Below are 16,253 nucleotides of genomic sequence, written 5' to 3' on the forward strand. Positions count from 1 at the left end.
TCCACATCCTTGCTCTCAGGGGAAGGCTGCAGCCCTTGTGTACAGGACTCAGACCATCCTGTCTGCCTCACCTGCATTTTCCAAAGCCTGTTTCCTGCAGTGAGAAATCCTTCAGGAAATTGTTTGCCTTGGATATTGGGCCTCATCTACCCCTGCATTGCTCAATACCTGCACTGATCTCTCAGGCAGCTTAGGTCTTATTTATCATTTGGAGTGTGTTGTGATTTACATTTAAACTAAAATTAATTAGATGGGACATTTTATTTTTTTTGAAACTGTATAGGAAAGAATTATTTTTATATTCATTTTAAAGTGAGAATACGGCTTAGAATTTTTGGTTTTCTCTCTTAATTTGCACATGCTTTTCCTTGCTAAGCTTAGCTACACAGTAATGTAATTTTTTTTTGAAAATTTAAAGCTTCTTATGGGTACAATTAAGAAAACATATCCAGAGAAAACAAAATGTTAGTCCCATCTGAAGGAAGAACAAAACTAGTTATGAAAAATTTCATTTAAAAAAATAACTTTGACCAGTTTTACTCTCCATTTAGTGACAACAGCTCTGATAAAATGTATCTAATTAACACCCAGCAGATAACAATTATCTTGTATAATTATGATGAGCTTGTTTGTTCTCTAATTGACAGCTTAGGCAATGTTTTATGATGTTTATTTGACCTTGCAGCTAATCTGCACCCTGCTCCCGTGTGCCGCCGAGCGCGTGGCTCCTTGGGTTTCCATCCTGAGTGCTCAGCCTCGTTACTGTCACTGTCACTGTCCCTGTCCCTGTCACTGTCCCTGTCACTGTCACTGGTGGGTGCTGTGCCTGTCCCTGTGACTGTGCAGTGTCCCTGTGACCCCAGCAGTCGCTGTCCCTCTGCTGTCTGTCCCATGTCTGTGTGTCCATCTGAGCCTGGAGCAGCCCCAGGGCATCCCCTGCTCCTCCTGGCAGGGAGCGCAGCACCAGGGCACCTGCTGCTTCCACAGGGAGCTGAGACAGATTTTGCAGCACTCCCCCAATCTGTTAGAAGGTACCCAATAGTCCAAAAACCAAATGTCTGTGCTGGTAGAACAGATGCACTTGGTTTTCCTGCATCCTGAAAGCTTTGGGAGGATTTTCATTTTCCTGCTGAATGAATTCTTATTCTAATCTCAGTCTTGTGTGCTGGTACCTGGCTGCCACAATAATGAACAAAGCTGTGGTTTCCCCATGTTGCCTCACCACCCTTGTCCTTGGAGATTTGGAATGAAGGGGAATCTCCAGTGTGTCAATCCTGCTTGGCACAGGGTGTACTCTGTGAGTCACATTCATGTGAGGGGTTATGTCTCTGAAATAAATTTTAAATTAATTTAGTGAGAAACCAATAGGAAATGTCTCCAAACAAGGATTTGTCTGATATTTCTGGATTTTGGGGATTCCATTAAAGAGGGAAATAGCCTGGGAACAGCTTTTCTTATCATATCATCGTGTCCTTTTCACTTCAAGGCAGTATTAGAAAGTGCAATGGTGCATAAGACTTAGTAATAACTATTATTATTTGTTAAGCATTGTCTTTTACTGTGCTGAGAACATTGGGGTTTCTGTCCTACATGGATCATTACTTTGGATATGCAAAATTTTTCAAATAGTAAGTGTCCTTGATGATTAGAGAGAGATTATCACCAAGTGCTGCATTTCTATTTGGGTTTTTTTTTTGTTGTTCTTGGGTTTTGCTCTAAATGAAAGGACTGAGTTTCAAACTGAATATAGTTATCTATAGTAGAATTCTGTTTTGAGGATGAGATAAAATATGTCAAACCACTTAACCTGGTCCTTTCTCAACATAAATTGGGTGGAAGGAGAGGTAGAAAAATCCCCTGCATGGAGGAGATTTTAGGTGCCCAAGCTGGCAGTATGGCCAAACCTAGTCCAAGTACTTGAGTTCTCAGGTGTTGGGGTAGATTCTCTTCATCCTTTAGGATGATTTTATCTACATATGAAAGCCAAGGTAGTGGACAGCTGGGCTTCCAGCTTCATAAACTGAGATATTCCATCTAAAACCAGTGGATAAGGGTTTGGGTTGGCAGGAGCTGTGGCTTTCATGTAGTATTTTCTCTCCTTTATGAGGAGGATTCTGTAGAGGGAAATCTCTGTTCAAGTTAAATGAAGGCAGATTTATGTATCTATTACTGGTACATAAAATAATAAATGGAATAAAGTTTGGAGATGTATCCAATAGATTCATAGTAAGACGTCTTCTGAAGAGACTTTATAGTATTATCTGACCTTTCAAGTAAACTGGAATTTATTCAAATGCCATAGGCACAAATTACATACTTTTTGCCTTAAAATTCAAGGAGTAACTATTGATAGAATTAATAAAGAATAATTTTTCAGAAAAAGTGAACATATGGCTTGTTATTACTGATTTCAAGCCACAATCAGAACATTATCTAAATAACTCCAGAATACCAGCAGTATGTTCTCAAGCATCTCGTACATTAGAGCACGACTCCTCAGATACTTTGAGACTCTGAATGTTCTGTTGTCGATCTTTTTCAGCAGTGTTGTCTCTGTTCTGACTCCTAATCCCATTCAAAATCTTTCTTTTCAAGTTTTTAGAAAGGTACTGTGAAAATTTTAAGTGGACCTGAGGTAACATTACAAACTTTTAGCTTGGGAATGTTTTTCAGAAACTGAAACATTAATTAGAATAAGTCTAAGTACCCACAAGTATTTTTCCTTTTTTGTTGTTGTTTCTTGTGGTGTTGGCTCTCCTGACGCTTAATTACTCTGATTCTTTTCCAGTGTAATTTTCCAGTCCTTTACTCATGTTCCTTCAAATCTTCCTGAGTTGAGTAAATAGATGTAGTGGGATGAGCTGAGAAAACGAAAGACTTGCAGAATTTTTCCCACTCTCAGGGGAAAAATATTGCAGCTTTTCTCCCTAAGTCTTTTGCTGATCCTAGTGACCAGACAACTCCCAGCCAGCTCTGGCTAAAGACATTTTAAAATGTTTTTAGAGACAGGCAGAATAGTTTATCCTGGGCTGCTTCTCCCACCAGGTTGCCTTGTACCCCTGAAGGAGGATATGGAACAAAGTCCACTGGGCAGGAGACTTGGAGCACTGGAAATTTAAATGTCTTGCTCATCTAATTTGGCTGTGAGCCATTTTATTCCTCTCTGTTTCATTGATGTATCTATTTAAATGCTTTAAGAACTGGGGCTCTCTCCCAGCAGGGGTTTGCAGAGTGCATTGCAGGAGGGATCCTGACCTTGTTTGGGGCCTTCTGTTTCCTGAGAACGAAATATTAATAGAATAGACTCATTATATAGAATCATGGATTGGTTTGGGTTGCAAAGGACTTTAGAGCTCATCTTGTTCCACTCGCCCTGGGCAGGGACACCTTCCACTATCCCAGGTTGTGCAAGCCCTGTCCAACCTGGCCTTGGACAATTCAGCCACAGCTTCTCTGGGCACCCTGTGCCAGGGCCTCAGCACCCTCTCAGGGAAGAATTCCTCCCTAATATTGAACCTGAAGCTCCTCACTTTCAGTTTGAAACTATTCCCCACTGTCCTGTCACTCCAGACCCTTGAACATTGTCTTTCTCCATCTTTCCTGCTGACTCCTTCAGGCACTGGAAGGCCACAATGAGGTCACCCCAAATGTTCTCCTCTCCAGGTGAACAACCCCAGCTCTCCCAGCCTTTCCTCCCAGCAGAGCTGCTCCATCCCTCTGCCCATCCTGGTGCCTTCTCTGGACCCTCTCCAGCAGCTCCAGGTCATCCCTATGCTGGGCCCCAGGGCTGGGGCAGCTCTGCAGGTGGGGTCTCACCTGAGAGGGGCAGAATCCCCCCCTCCCCTGCTGGTCATGAAGCAGAAATGTAAAAGCTTGTATCCAACAAAGGCAGTGTGGTGAGGATGGAGCAGAATTAGAGAGTTTTAACTGCAGAGTGTCTTCATTTTCTCTTATATTTAAGTGTCCCCAAGATTCAATAGAAGTTGCTATTGCCCCAAGTTAACATGCACAGAAAGGGGGCTAAATGCAACTCCCTTGCCTTGGCCTGGGTGTTCAGAGGAAAGAGGAGAAACTCTTTGGCTCTTTGGGAACAAGAAAGAAGAGACTGCCTTTATTGAAAGAAAAGCCAAAAAGAGATGCACCACCACCACGCCCCCCCAACCAAAACAAACAAACAAAAAAGCCAAAGCTAAATAACCCTTGGCTCCACACTGTGGATCACAGCATCACAGCTCTTTGTTGAGACCCATTCTGCAGAGATTTCTGGCTCCTTGCTGCATTTTGAAGCTCTCTTGCTATTTAAATTATCCTTAGGAGGCAGCCTTGTGTCTTTACTTGGCTGCCTTTACTTTTTTTCCCATTTCTTTTTTTTTCTTGATGAGTCATTCTACCAGCCTCTACCCTCTCATCAGATAGACCAGACAATGAAGTCACTGGGGTTGCCTGAGAGCAAAATTGGCCCCATTATCCACAACCACTGTGCCTTGTCACTGATAATATACTGCTCAAGGGCTGGCCCTCAAAGTAGGATGGAAAATCACCAGGGACAAGAAACCTTCTACCCAAACAAAAATATTTGTTGAAGTTCTTTTGGTGTGTGTTTTAAATTTGGTGAATTTGCTTCCAGCTGAAAACAGGAAATCACACACAAATAAAACTGGTGTTATATTTTGTCAATGTAGGAGGGAGAGCAAATTATCTGATAGTGTCCCTTTTGTGCAGCAGCTTCAGCCTTCTGAAATTAACAGTGGCAGGAGAATTTTATTAGTGTTCTAGTATAAACCAGCAGGCTTTATAACAGAAGGAGAGGAAAGAAGGATGCTTAACAAAAATGATTCTTCAGTAGCTCAATACAAAAGCAAAGTTAAACTGTCATTTCTAGAGAAACATGGGTGGAGAAATACCTACCCCAGGAAGGTATTTTATGTTTTATTCTAGAAACAAAACACACTGAAAATGAGAAGGGAAACAAGGCAAGGATGACAGAAGTGATTTTTTTCAAAAGGATATGCCTGGAACCAAGACTTGGCACTTGCTGAACCAAGACTTGGTATTAGGGCTTTCTGATTATCTTTCTGTTCTTTCTGCTGAGGCACAGGACCCTGCAAAGCATAAAGAGCTCAGTGCTGATGGCTTGTGGTCTGCTCAGTGGAAACAACAAAAAGCTGGTCTTTTGGGATCTCCAGTAATCTGATGAGGAATTGCATAATAACTGCCAATATTACACCTTTTACAAGTCTAACTGCTTGGATCAATAAAGGACAGAAGAAAAGCTGAACAGGAAAGAAACTAAGTCTTGCAAAGCCTCCATAGAGACCTCTCTTCCTTCCTTTTGGTATTTTTAACAAGAGGAAAACCTTCTTATTGCTTGGCTAGTGCATTCCTTGAGTTGTGCCTATCAGTGGGGTTTGGAGAGACTCAAGTGGCTGAGTTTTATCATCTGCCAAAGCCCTGAATTCTTTTGATTCAAAACTGGTGCCCTGCCATTAATTATATTTTTGTATCGCTCTGTTCTGAACACAGCTGAGCCCCCTCTCTTCTGTACCCTCAATTAACTTGGTATAAAAGGATGCTTTCTCTTCCTGCTGCATCTCCAGCCCAGGAGCCCCGAGTGCATTGCTAAAGGTGACTGAGATCTGCTGGGAGAAAGGAGAATCAGAGCTGGAGGTGCTGCTCAGGCTGCTCTTTACGTCATGTCTGCAGAGCCCACAGCCAGGCTGAGCAGTGCTGAGCCAGGGACACTTCCACCCCCCCTGGCAAGGGAGAACCTTCTGTTTGTGAACTCGCCCCAGGGGCACAGTCCAGAAGGTGACTACTTTCATCTGTCTGTTAAAATCATCTTGCACTTATTTTCCAGCCTGATTCTATCTTACCAACTGTCTGGCTTGACTATTTTGCTGTGATTCTTGCTTGCAGTTTGTCACACTGATGGAAGATTGGCTCTGTGTGTGTGTGTGTGGTTTTTTCTTTTTTTTTTTTTTTTTTTTTTTTTTCCTTTTTTTTTTCTTTTCCTCTCTCTTTTTTTTTCCCCTCCTCTCATTTCCCAGTGTGGCATTTAGGATGGAGGCTGAAAATATTGAACAAACTGCTGATGTCCCCAAGATTCAAATGTGTGAAAGAGACTCGTAAATGAGTCTAGCACACTCAGAAACATTCTTAACATCTGTTCAAGCAGGAGTCCCAGCTCCCTTTCTCTGAAAGCACAATTTGTCCTCCCTGTTATTTAAAACTTCTTTAGATTTGAATAATATCGAAGTAGAGCTAAGGAAAATAAACTTATGGATACAGCAGTTACAATGGGAGGTGTGGTGGGGATGGAGCAGAATTAGAGAGTTTTAACTGCAGAGTGTCCTCACTTTCTCTTATATTTAAGTTTTCCCCTATCCAGCAGTATGGAAAGTAGTTGCAAGCCCTGGGGGTTATGTCCTCTGGACTGGTAGGGATGGGTTTGGTGACTGTTCTTACAAAGCAGGAAAATAGCAAGTTTTTTCCTGTGAAAATTTACTACTTAATACAATGAAAGTCACCTTAAAACTTGATAGAATTATTTTTATCTAAATAGGCTTTTTAAAATTTTATTTTCTTATATATTCTTGAGACAAAAAAAAAAAAATCTCTAACTCACTCAAATTTTTCCTGTCAGTAAACATTTCAGGATTCTGTTCCCAAAATGCAGTTGCAAAACTCTCAACACTTCTGCAATTTAGTGAGAGAAAGGCTATAAATAGCCAGCCAGACAGAGGCACAGCAGGGAGAGCCCAGGGGTCTGAGCTCCCAGCCTCTTTCTGCAACCACAGTAAAGAACTGCAGACACAAACATGACAACAGAAAAGAATAAAGTAACTGGTAACTCTGCAAATAAGTAAAAGAAATGGCTGCATTTAATAAAGCTGCTGAATGGGCTCTGCAGTTTGCTGGGCTCTGAGGATGCTGCAGTGTCCCCTGCTCGGGATGAAGTCACGGCTCCCAGCACAGCCCCTGCAGAGGGAGGGAGGATCCTGCTGCAGGAGCTCTGTGTCCTGGCGAGCAGCTCCCAGCTGTTTTCCTGGTGTCCAGGGCTGAATCCCACTGCTGGCTGGGACTGCAGCAGGCTGTGAGCTGGGAACAGGGGTTTGAGCACAGTTTTAATGCAGGTGGATGAGAAATCTGTGAGACAGTGTGAGTATTCCAAGGAATGGAACAACTTTAACCACAATTAGTCCATTAACATTCCCTGTTTAAGTGACATTTATTGCTACAAATGTCTTGTGATGGTAACAAGAGTGGCTCTATTGCAATTATTCCACCTTTTAAAATCCATACCACTGATTTTACTTCTTTTTGATAGAGAAATTATGTAAGTCATGAGTCTTGTTGCTGATGTGGTACAGAAAGATGAAATACTTTTCCTCTGGAAGGTTAATGTGCTGCAAGCCTTCCCATCATTAGGAACAAAAATATACCAGCAGGTGGGATATATCCAGAACAGAGAGTTCTGTGAAATTCTACTTAAAACAGGCAATAAAACTAGCAATGGCATTTCAGCTTAGAGGCCTCCTGCAGCAGTGATCTATAGCACCAAGGAGAAATTCCGTGGAATATACCTGTTATTTCAAGAACAATGACATTTTTGCAACTGTGATAACAATTTTCCAAGAGCACATTGGTCCTAAAAGCCTGACAAGTGTTCTTTCCTGAGAAAAAGGTCACTTTCAAAATCCCTCTAACACCAGCACAAGGACACTTGGTAGTGTAATCACTTTTAGGGAAGCTTGGAATTTATCAAATCCACATAGAAAGTTTTGAGCTGGGTACATGAACTGTGCTTTCATGGTTTTGTCTCTTGTCTTCGTTTGGATTGAGTAGGATTTAATTCTGTTCAAAGCCAGTTTTGCAGTTGGACAGAGTGTTACCATGATCTTGAACCTCCAGGTTCAAACATCTGGTGCCTGGTTTTATTCCTGTGGTTTGCCTCTCATCCCTTCCCTTTCCAGTAACAAACAAAAATTTATTCCCATCAAACTATTCAAGTTGTGGGCGCTGCTTCTAACAAACTTAGTATTCATCTACCTAAAATCTGTTATCACAGGCAAGAGAGAGGAAGAGCTGGAAAATGAACTTAGCATGCATCCTACTCAAAAACTTCTCTTTAGGAAAAAACATTTTATAATGAGGGTTTTACTTTTCTTTGTTCTTTAGTGCAGTACATCGTTCGGGTTTGATTTTTAATTCATAGCTCACACTTGCAGGTCTGTCACGGTACAGTGCAAGTGGGAAATGTTAAGTGTTTTGGTGTAAGACAGGTTTGAAAATAGCCTCAGTATTTCACAGTAAAGGGAAATCAATAAGGCCAGCGGGAAAGAGAAGAATAGGTGTATTAATAAACCAAGACTCTGAGTACAGAGGGGTCAGGAGCTAAATGTAGCTGTACCTGCAGCCCAAAGGATCATTCCAGGCACAAGAGCCAGGACGTGGTGGGAAGCTCAGAAGTGTGGCCTACTTGTAGCTAGACACAAAAAATGTGGGTTGCTGGGTTCTTTTTTTGGCTGAGGAGGGGTGTTTCCCCATTAGGATACAAAAATAGTAATTCCAGAGAATAAACTCAACTCCCAGACAAACTTTCAGCTAAATTGCATTCTGCCAGGTAAGTAGATTCTGTGAGAGCAGCAAAATGCATTTAATCTGGTGAGTAGCTCTGATATTGAATATGTCTGATCTGGGAGGGTAAAGACCTTTCAGGACTTGCTTTTCTATATTTTTTAATAACTCACTTTGGCATCATTAATCTAGTATGTCTTTAGTTGACTTTGTGGCATAGCTCAAATGATAGTACCTTTTATTTGAAAGGCAAACCCCCACCCAGATACCTCCTTTATAAAGCTTACACCTTTTAGGTGCACTAGATTTGCTGCTATTGATAGTGCCATTTCCCACCTCCTTTCTGTTCATTTGCTCCTGGATTTATAATACATTCCATTCTTGGTCTTTGATGCTTTGGCAAAGTGAGCACTGAGGAAGGCAGAATTTGGGTATCCATAATGAAAAGACAGTGCAAATGCTCTGTATAATTTAAGACTAACCAGATAACGTTCACAAAAAATTTTACAATCAGTGACAAGTGAAAAAAAAAAAAGTCCAAATAAAAAGAAGGAATGGCTGGTTTTACACAAGAGCAATTCTTGTCTTGACTCAGGATCACTTGGTCCTTTGGTAGCTTCACCTTTGGAACTGGTGTAGTTAGACTAGTTTAGAAAGAGTTTTGAAAGACTATTTATAACCTCATAATTTGGGACTAAACTGAATTTGCTGAGACTCCTCTAAGATGATTTGGTTTCACATATAAGAAAGCACTGGCAGGATTAGAGTCTACAGGCTTTGATCAGTAGTATTTTGCCATAATACTCTTTCCCAGAAATATTCTTAGCAACTAATTCCTGAGGCTTATTATAGTTCCTATTAGTTACTACTGTTTACCACATTTCTTTGACGCATTTCTGCCTCTTTTTGGCTGCTGTTCTTGTACTGTCTCGTTACAGCAGGTGCTGGTGTATTATCATACCAAATAAATGGAGTTTCTGAAATGCAATTAAGCTGCACAGACAGCAGAGGTAATTCCTGCCCATGACCTGAATTTCATGGCTTGCAGTGCCACTGACTTAGCATATGACCTTGGATGAATTTCCTCATTAGGAAAATGGGGCTGATTATTTGCCCCCAGGGCACAGTACTACGGTGTCACAAATGGCAAAAGCTGGGAAGTACAAATTTCCTTGGAACTCTCCCAAATTCTGCCCATTGACCATATGCTAAAAGACTTTATGACAGAGAGTCTGTCCTACCTACTCCATGGGGACAGCTGAGTATTTCCTGTGCTGGTGGGAGGATGCTGCAGGGCCAGATCTGTTACTCCTTGGTGCTGTGATGTGTGAGAGGAATCTGCAGCAGGGTGGGTTTGCAGTGCAGTGGTGGCAGTGCAGCCAGGTAAGGGATGGTGCTTCAGCTATAAATCCATGTCTGCTCTGTGCATTACTTAGGCTGCTTCATTGTTTCAGCCTGCCTGAGAACAGAACAGCAGAAAATATATTAGTATGTTTTATTTCCTTGTTTTTGTCTGCATTAGCTGTCCTGATAAAAGCACTGGCTCTTCTTACAGACCTCACCTTTTCTTTTTGTCATCTATAGTGCTGAATTCAGAGGCAAAGAGGGGATGTGTTGTACTCCATCACAGGGTTAATTTATCTGAGGAAAAGAATTTATTGCTCATGGGATCTTTCTTGTGCACCTAACTGTGTGTTAAATATCAAAATTACATCAACACCAACCTTGGTTTCTGCTTTGGGGATGTCAACAGAGAAGTAAAAATCAAATGTGGGCAAAATCTGAAATAAAGCAAGTAAAAAAATTGTATCTTAGACAATTTTTGCAGTAATTCCCTTATTTTATAAAATGTTTTGGAGTTAATGGATATAGGAGCAGATCAACCTAAATGAAATATTTTCTCTAAAATGGGAAAATATTTAAATCCAGGAATGCCAGCAGTGCCTGGTGGGAATTCGAAAGCTCTCAATTTGTGCTTCTAGAATTCTCTGTGGCTGGATTGCCCCACACCTGGAAACCCAGAAACCTCCACCACAGCTGCCCTCCCATCTCCTGCCAGAAAGGCCCAACCATGGAGTCATAATATGGACAGGGAGCTCAGCTGAGAGGGGAGAGTAAAGCTACAAAGCCTCAAACTCTGCCCTTCCAGCACCCAAGTATTTGTTTGTCGTTACTCCCTCCTTTAAACATGAAAATAGTATTGAAACTATACCATTATAGCTATTTTTTACTCCTTTGATTTCTGACTAGGTCAAACTCAAGGCAGACTTTGGAGGGGTAAGAAAGTATTAATACAAGTAAAAGAGAAAGAACAAAAATGGTAGGATTGTACTTTTTGGAAACTGATTTTTTAATGTGTCCAAACCAGGCAGTTTTGGCATTTTGAATTTCACTTTCTGCAAGGTCCATGTGAGAAAGAAAGAAAGAAAGAAAGAAAGAAAGAAAGAAAGAAAGAAAGAAAGAAAGAAAGAAAGAAAGAAAGAAAGAAAGAAAGAAAGAAAGAAAGAAAGAAAGAAAGAAAGAAAGAAAGAAAGAAAGAAAGAAAGAAAGAAAGAAAGAAAGAAAGAAAGAAAGAAAGAAAGAAAGAAAGAAAGAAAGAAAGAAAGAAAGAAAGAAAGAAAGAAAGAAGAAAGAAAGAAAGAAAGAAAGAAAGAAAGAAAGAAAGAAAGAAAGAAAGTGTTTCAGTAAATATTCCCCAGTAACTTGTTCACCAGCTTGTTTCCATTGTCCCATGCTGGGTCCAGCCCAGCCCCGGTGTTCTCTTGGCTGTTATCTAGTCCAAGTTTTACTCCAATTCAATACAAATTCCTTTTAGCTAAACTGTCAGAGCATTTTCCTGAGCAAACACAAATCAAATATCTTATCTGAGCTAAGTCTCTGCTCTTGACTTCCACACAAACTTGAGACATGAGAGGATGTTTGCTGCTACTGAAGGCACCTGACAATCCCTATTAGTGTCACCTAATGAAATGTATTTGTGGTTCATGTCAGGGTTTTTGTTTTTTTTTCCTTCCAAAAACAAACTCTTATTATTTTCTGCTGAGCCATCAGTGTGCCTTTTTTAAACAAAAGCTCATCTGCCTTTATGATTTTGATTTGCAAGATGCCCATAAAACTTGAAGCAAATATTTGCTCTGCATTACACAAAACAGGAATTTAATTACTTGTTTTATATCTTCTTGATATCTTTCTTTAACATCTCCAAAAATAAAACATGATGGCAGCAATGAAACATACCTTCCCAAATGTCTGCATTCATTACTGGTACCAATAATCAAGGCCCTGATTCAGCAAAGTTCTCAAGTGCCTGCCCTAATTTTAAGCACAAATAGTCATATGAAGTCAGTTAATCATTTTTCATATCTATGTTTTAGAGTCTTTCATTGCTGCCAGTGCTGCTGATCCAGCCAGGCTGTTCCCAGCTACAAACAGTGTGGCTTTCTTGGGGAGCGCGTCTCGGAGTTTTGTTAAGTCAGGAGTTACTAAATTATGCAATGTTTAACCAATTCTTCTTCATGAGCAAACGCTGCTCCCATGGAAGTCTGCAACAACATTTCCTGCTTTCAGTTTTAACAGAAATAGGCTCCAGTGGAACAGATTATGAGAATTTTATTCATTTCACTAGGGATGCTGACTACTTAGACACACAAGAGGGTAGAATGCTTTTTCTTTCATCAATAAGCTAAACACTTCTCTGGAAAAATAAATGGTTGTTATGCTGTAAATGTTACCACTGGGCATCATGTCCCACTGGTGTAAATCCATAGCCCTTCACATCAGTGAGGAAATGCAGGCTGCTGAACCAGAAGAGATGCTGAATGGCAGCTGGGTGGGGAGAGACAGGGAAGGATGTCTCTGCTTTAGCCACTTTTAGAATGCAATGGAGCGATAATGTCAGAACAAGCTGTACTTTTTAGGAGCAATCATTCATTCACTACTGTCAGGATTGCTATAACCTATAGCAAATGCATCTATGCAGTGTTCTCGTGCGACCCAAGAGTGGGGAAGGGAACTTCAAACCAAACTGTCAGCTCTGTGCTTCGCGAGTTTGACAGCAAACCCACTCACCAAGTCTGATGGTAGTGTAAATATATACTGGGAAATAGAGCCGTCACTGACAGACTCACCAAACCCAGACTCTCCTTTTGGAGCAGACCTCCTCCAAGATAAACGGTGTATAATACAGCCAAGGGAGCCAGTTTGCACAAGGAGCTTTTTAAAATGTAAGGTGCAGCCATCAGTAAGCCCATGTGTCTGTCGTGAGCTTGCTGAGTTTGGTTTGCATGGTTTGATGGAAGGAATGACCCAGATGCAGGTGAATTTATACAATGTATGTATATATAAGTTTCCAAAAGGCTTTTATCATAGTTAGTGCCCATGAGTGGCATTGCTGTGAATAGCAGAGGGGGACCAGAATTGCTGTCCCTGCAGGATCAGCAATGGGTTCAGCTGGTGGCTGCAGCAGCAGATTTGGGTGGAAGCAGGATGGGCTGGAGGATGCTCTGCCTTACACTTGAAGTAGTACCAGGGAGCTCCTGGAGAATATTTTCTTTACACACAGCAGGAGCTTTTTCCTGCCTCAACAACTACCTCAGAAAGAGAAAGGGAGAAGAGTGACCAAGCAAGTCCATTGGTCCTGTCCACCCTTACTTGGCAGGGTCAAAATAGATCACTAACCATTAACTGTCCTTAAACCAAATCTCTGGCAGGACACATGCAAGGCTGTTTCTGTGTGAGATGAAGGAAGCCTGAATTAATCCCTGCCAAACATCAGGACAAAGATACAGTTCTGCTGTTGGCCAAGATAGGATTGAGTCTGTAGACACTCTGCCTGGAGATCAGTGCTGTGATGTGTGCTGGGCACTTAGTGTGCTTTGCTGGGTTTCCCTAAAGCATCAGTGCAATGTGGGGAAGGGCCCCAAAAAACTGAGAGCTGCTGGAGGAACCGGAGCTCCTGATTGGCATTCCTCTATTCATCTTAGGAGACAGTGCAGGGTAGGAAACACTTGTACATCCTTACAGTATTTTTACATGGATATCATTGCCTCCTAGATTTGATTTTCAGTGATGAAGTGCAATTTGTGTAATGTGTGGAAAGGTCTGATACCACTGTGCTCAAAGGAACTGCAGCTGGAAGCATGACCGTGTTCCATTTCAGGCTAATTGAGTAAGAAAAGTGCAACAAGATCAAAGGAGGGAAGGGAGAAGCGTTCCCTGATTCATGCAGGGGAAGGACAGTGTCACCTGCACGGTGACTCTTTAGGCAGCCTCGTGGCTGTGCGGGTGCAGCTAAGCCTGGCTTTTCCAGGCACAGAGCCTCTGCTCCCCCTCCCTGCTCCAGAGGGGTGCTAAGACAAAAATCCAAATGCCATTGCTGAGAGCAGTCCACGCTGCAGTCCCGAGGCAGCCTGGAGCTGTGGAAGCTGTGTGAGCCTCATGGGCCTGGCCTGGCACTGACCTCAGCCTGCCCAGCTCAGGTCAGCGCCATTGAGCCCAGCAAAGCCATTGACATGGAGCTGCTGGCCGGAGCACAGTCACAGCCATTCTGCTGCAAAATGCTGGGTCCTCCTGTGAAATGTGCCTCTGTTTTGCTCTGCCACTCGAGCCTGGCCTGCACAGCAGCTGTGAGGGCAGGGGCAGCCAGTGCTGGGGCACCCAGGGCTCTACAGCCCACGGCTGGAATCACTGAGGGATGCTGAGCATTCACATGGGGCTTTGGGACGCCCCTGGGGCTGCGGAGAGAGAGGTGGGCGAGCCACAAACACAGGTCTGGGCTCCTGAGGGAAGAAATAAAGTGTGATTGATTCCATTTAAAAATCCAGGGGCTAAAATAGCCGCCTTGAAAATGTCAATACCTCTTTAAATGTGGGTGGCATGTAAATCACAACCACATATGCAAAGAGCGACAAAGATTTAAAGAGTGCTGGGGCGAAATGAGTTTACAGGCTTGCGTAAGGGACTGAGCAACACCCGGGAAGGAATTATTTTAACCACCAGGATGGTAACAGTCCTTAGATCCCGACTCCAGGGTGCAATTTTTAATTTTTTTTTTTCCAAGACCATCTATTTTTACGAAAATAATTTTAAAATAAGTTTGACATTTTGCGCGAGGAGCTGTTGAGAAATTCCTTATATAACATTAGCTCAGCGAAATATTAAAAGCTTTGCTGGGCTAAATTTGAGTGCGACTGTTTGTTCCACTTACTGGGGTCCCTCCCCTGTCCCCTCCCCCTGCTCCTTTTTCCATATTGAAAAACAAAATATAGGTACGGCAAACTGTTACAAACCTCAATTCCGCAGCCATAAATACTGCAGCAAATAATCTTTTACACCCTCCCTTCCCTTCCTCCTCTCTAAAATGTATTTGAAATACAATTACTGTGTTTAATGATTCAATTTGTGAAGACTTTGTCACTAGGACAATGAAAGTGGCTCAAGTGTGATAAAGCAAACATACCAATAAACCTTGTTTTTATTGATTTGTAGGACGCTCAATTGTCTGGGAGAAACAGAGAGAGCTGACATCACCCCCTGGTCCCCCTGGAATGCAGTGATAAGTGTCAGCCTATTTTTCTTACAGGCAATTTCTCTGGCTATGTGATGTCTGGCTGCAAATTTAAAGTAAATGACATTCCACAATCTGTTAGGGATGGGGGGGGTGAAGTCTGCATTATTTGTTTTAGAATTTAAAATAATTTTGTGTCTGAAAATTTCACCAGTGTCTAGACAAGATGTATTGCTTGCCTGCTGAAAATATTAAAATTTTGTAATGTACAGCCGACAAAGCCACTTTCTTAGCAAACATACAGATTCAATTTAAGATTTTTAGACTCCTTTTTACAGCATATTATATTATTATTACTGCTGGGGGAGCCAGATTAAATCTGATTCAGGTAGTCAAACACGGAACCACTCTGTGCAGGCCAGGTTGTCACAGCATTTTCTTTAAAAGCCTCTTAAGCATCTCAATGTTTTGCATTTTGCTGCATTTCAGCACTAATGCAGCAGCACATCTGACGGGGACAGTGCTGGGGCAGCTGTGCATGCACACACAGGGTGATCACACAAGCAATGGGAGCAGTGTCCTCCTTAATTTTACACATTCCTTCACTTTCCATAGTCTATTTGAAAAGGCTGGGCAGGGAATTTTAGGAATATGAACACCCACCACTGCACAGAAAGGAATCACTTGGTCTCTGTCTCTGTATTATCAATGAGACATTTTGCAATTTTAGAGGAGCTGAGTTTTGTACTTACAGTAAAATTGAAATTGATCACAAAATACTAAATTTCTTTCATGAAAATTAATAAATCTTTTTCCTTATTCTTCCTTTACTCAAATGCAAGGTTATCTTACAACAAAAACTTCCTGGGATGTTTTAAGGCAAAAAATATTTGCAACAACTTGTTTTCTCATTTAATCTATTCAGCATATGCTCCCCAAAGTGTACAGCTTGTGTGGAGATAAGAGTGTGCATGTGGAGTTAGCTCCCTTCAGCTGGTGGATGGGCAAGAGGCAATAAAGAAATATTTTTGTCCTAGTGGGAGAATTGAAGATCTGCTGTGGATTTTCAGTTTCTAAGGAATGGAAAACATGTCTGACTGAATTTCAGTCATATTCTGTTACATATGTAGGTTTTTGTCTAGCAATCTCAAAGCATATATAATACATTATA

General features: G+C 41.7%; 1 long non-coding RNA gene across 1 annotated transcript in view; it reads left to right on the forward strand.

The window, feature by feature from the left end:
• LOC143695413 (uncharacterized) overlaps nucleotides 1-15,130 on the forward strand; it is a 141,567-nt gene extending 126,437 nt beyond the window's left edge. The window contains exon 3 of the long non-coding RNA XR_013184564.1: nucleotides 15,064-15,130. This is a non-coding gene — a long non-coding RNA (uncharacterized LOC143695413). The remainder of the gene's footprint in view (nucleotides 1-15,063) is intronic.
• Nucleotides 15,131-16,253: the final 1,123 nt, after the last annotated feature.

Source organism: Agelaius phoeniceus, chromosome 17, assembly GCF_051311805.1.
Source record: "Agelaius phoeniceus isolate bAgePho1 chromosome 17, bAgePho1.hap1, whole genome shotgun sequence".
Taxonomy (NCBI): Eukaryota; Metazoa; Chordata; class Aves; order Passeriformes; family Icteridae; genus Agelaius; species Agelaius phoeniceus.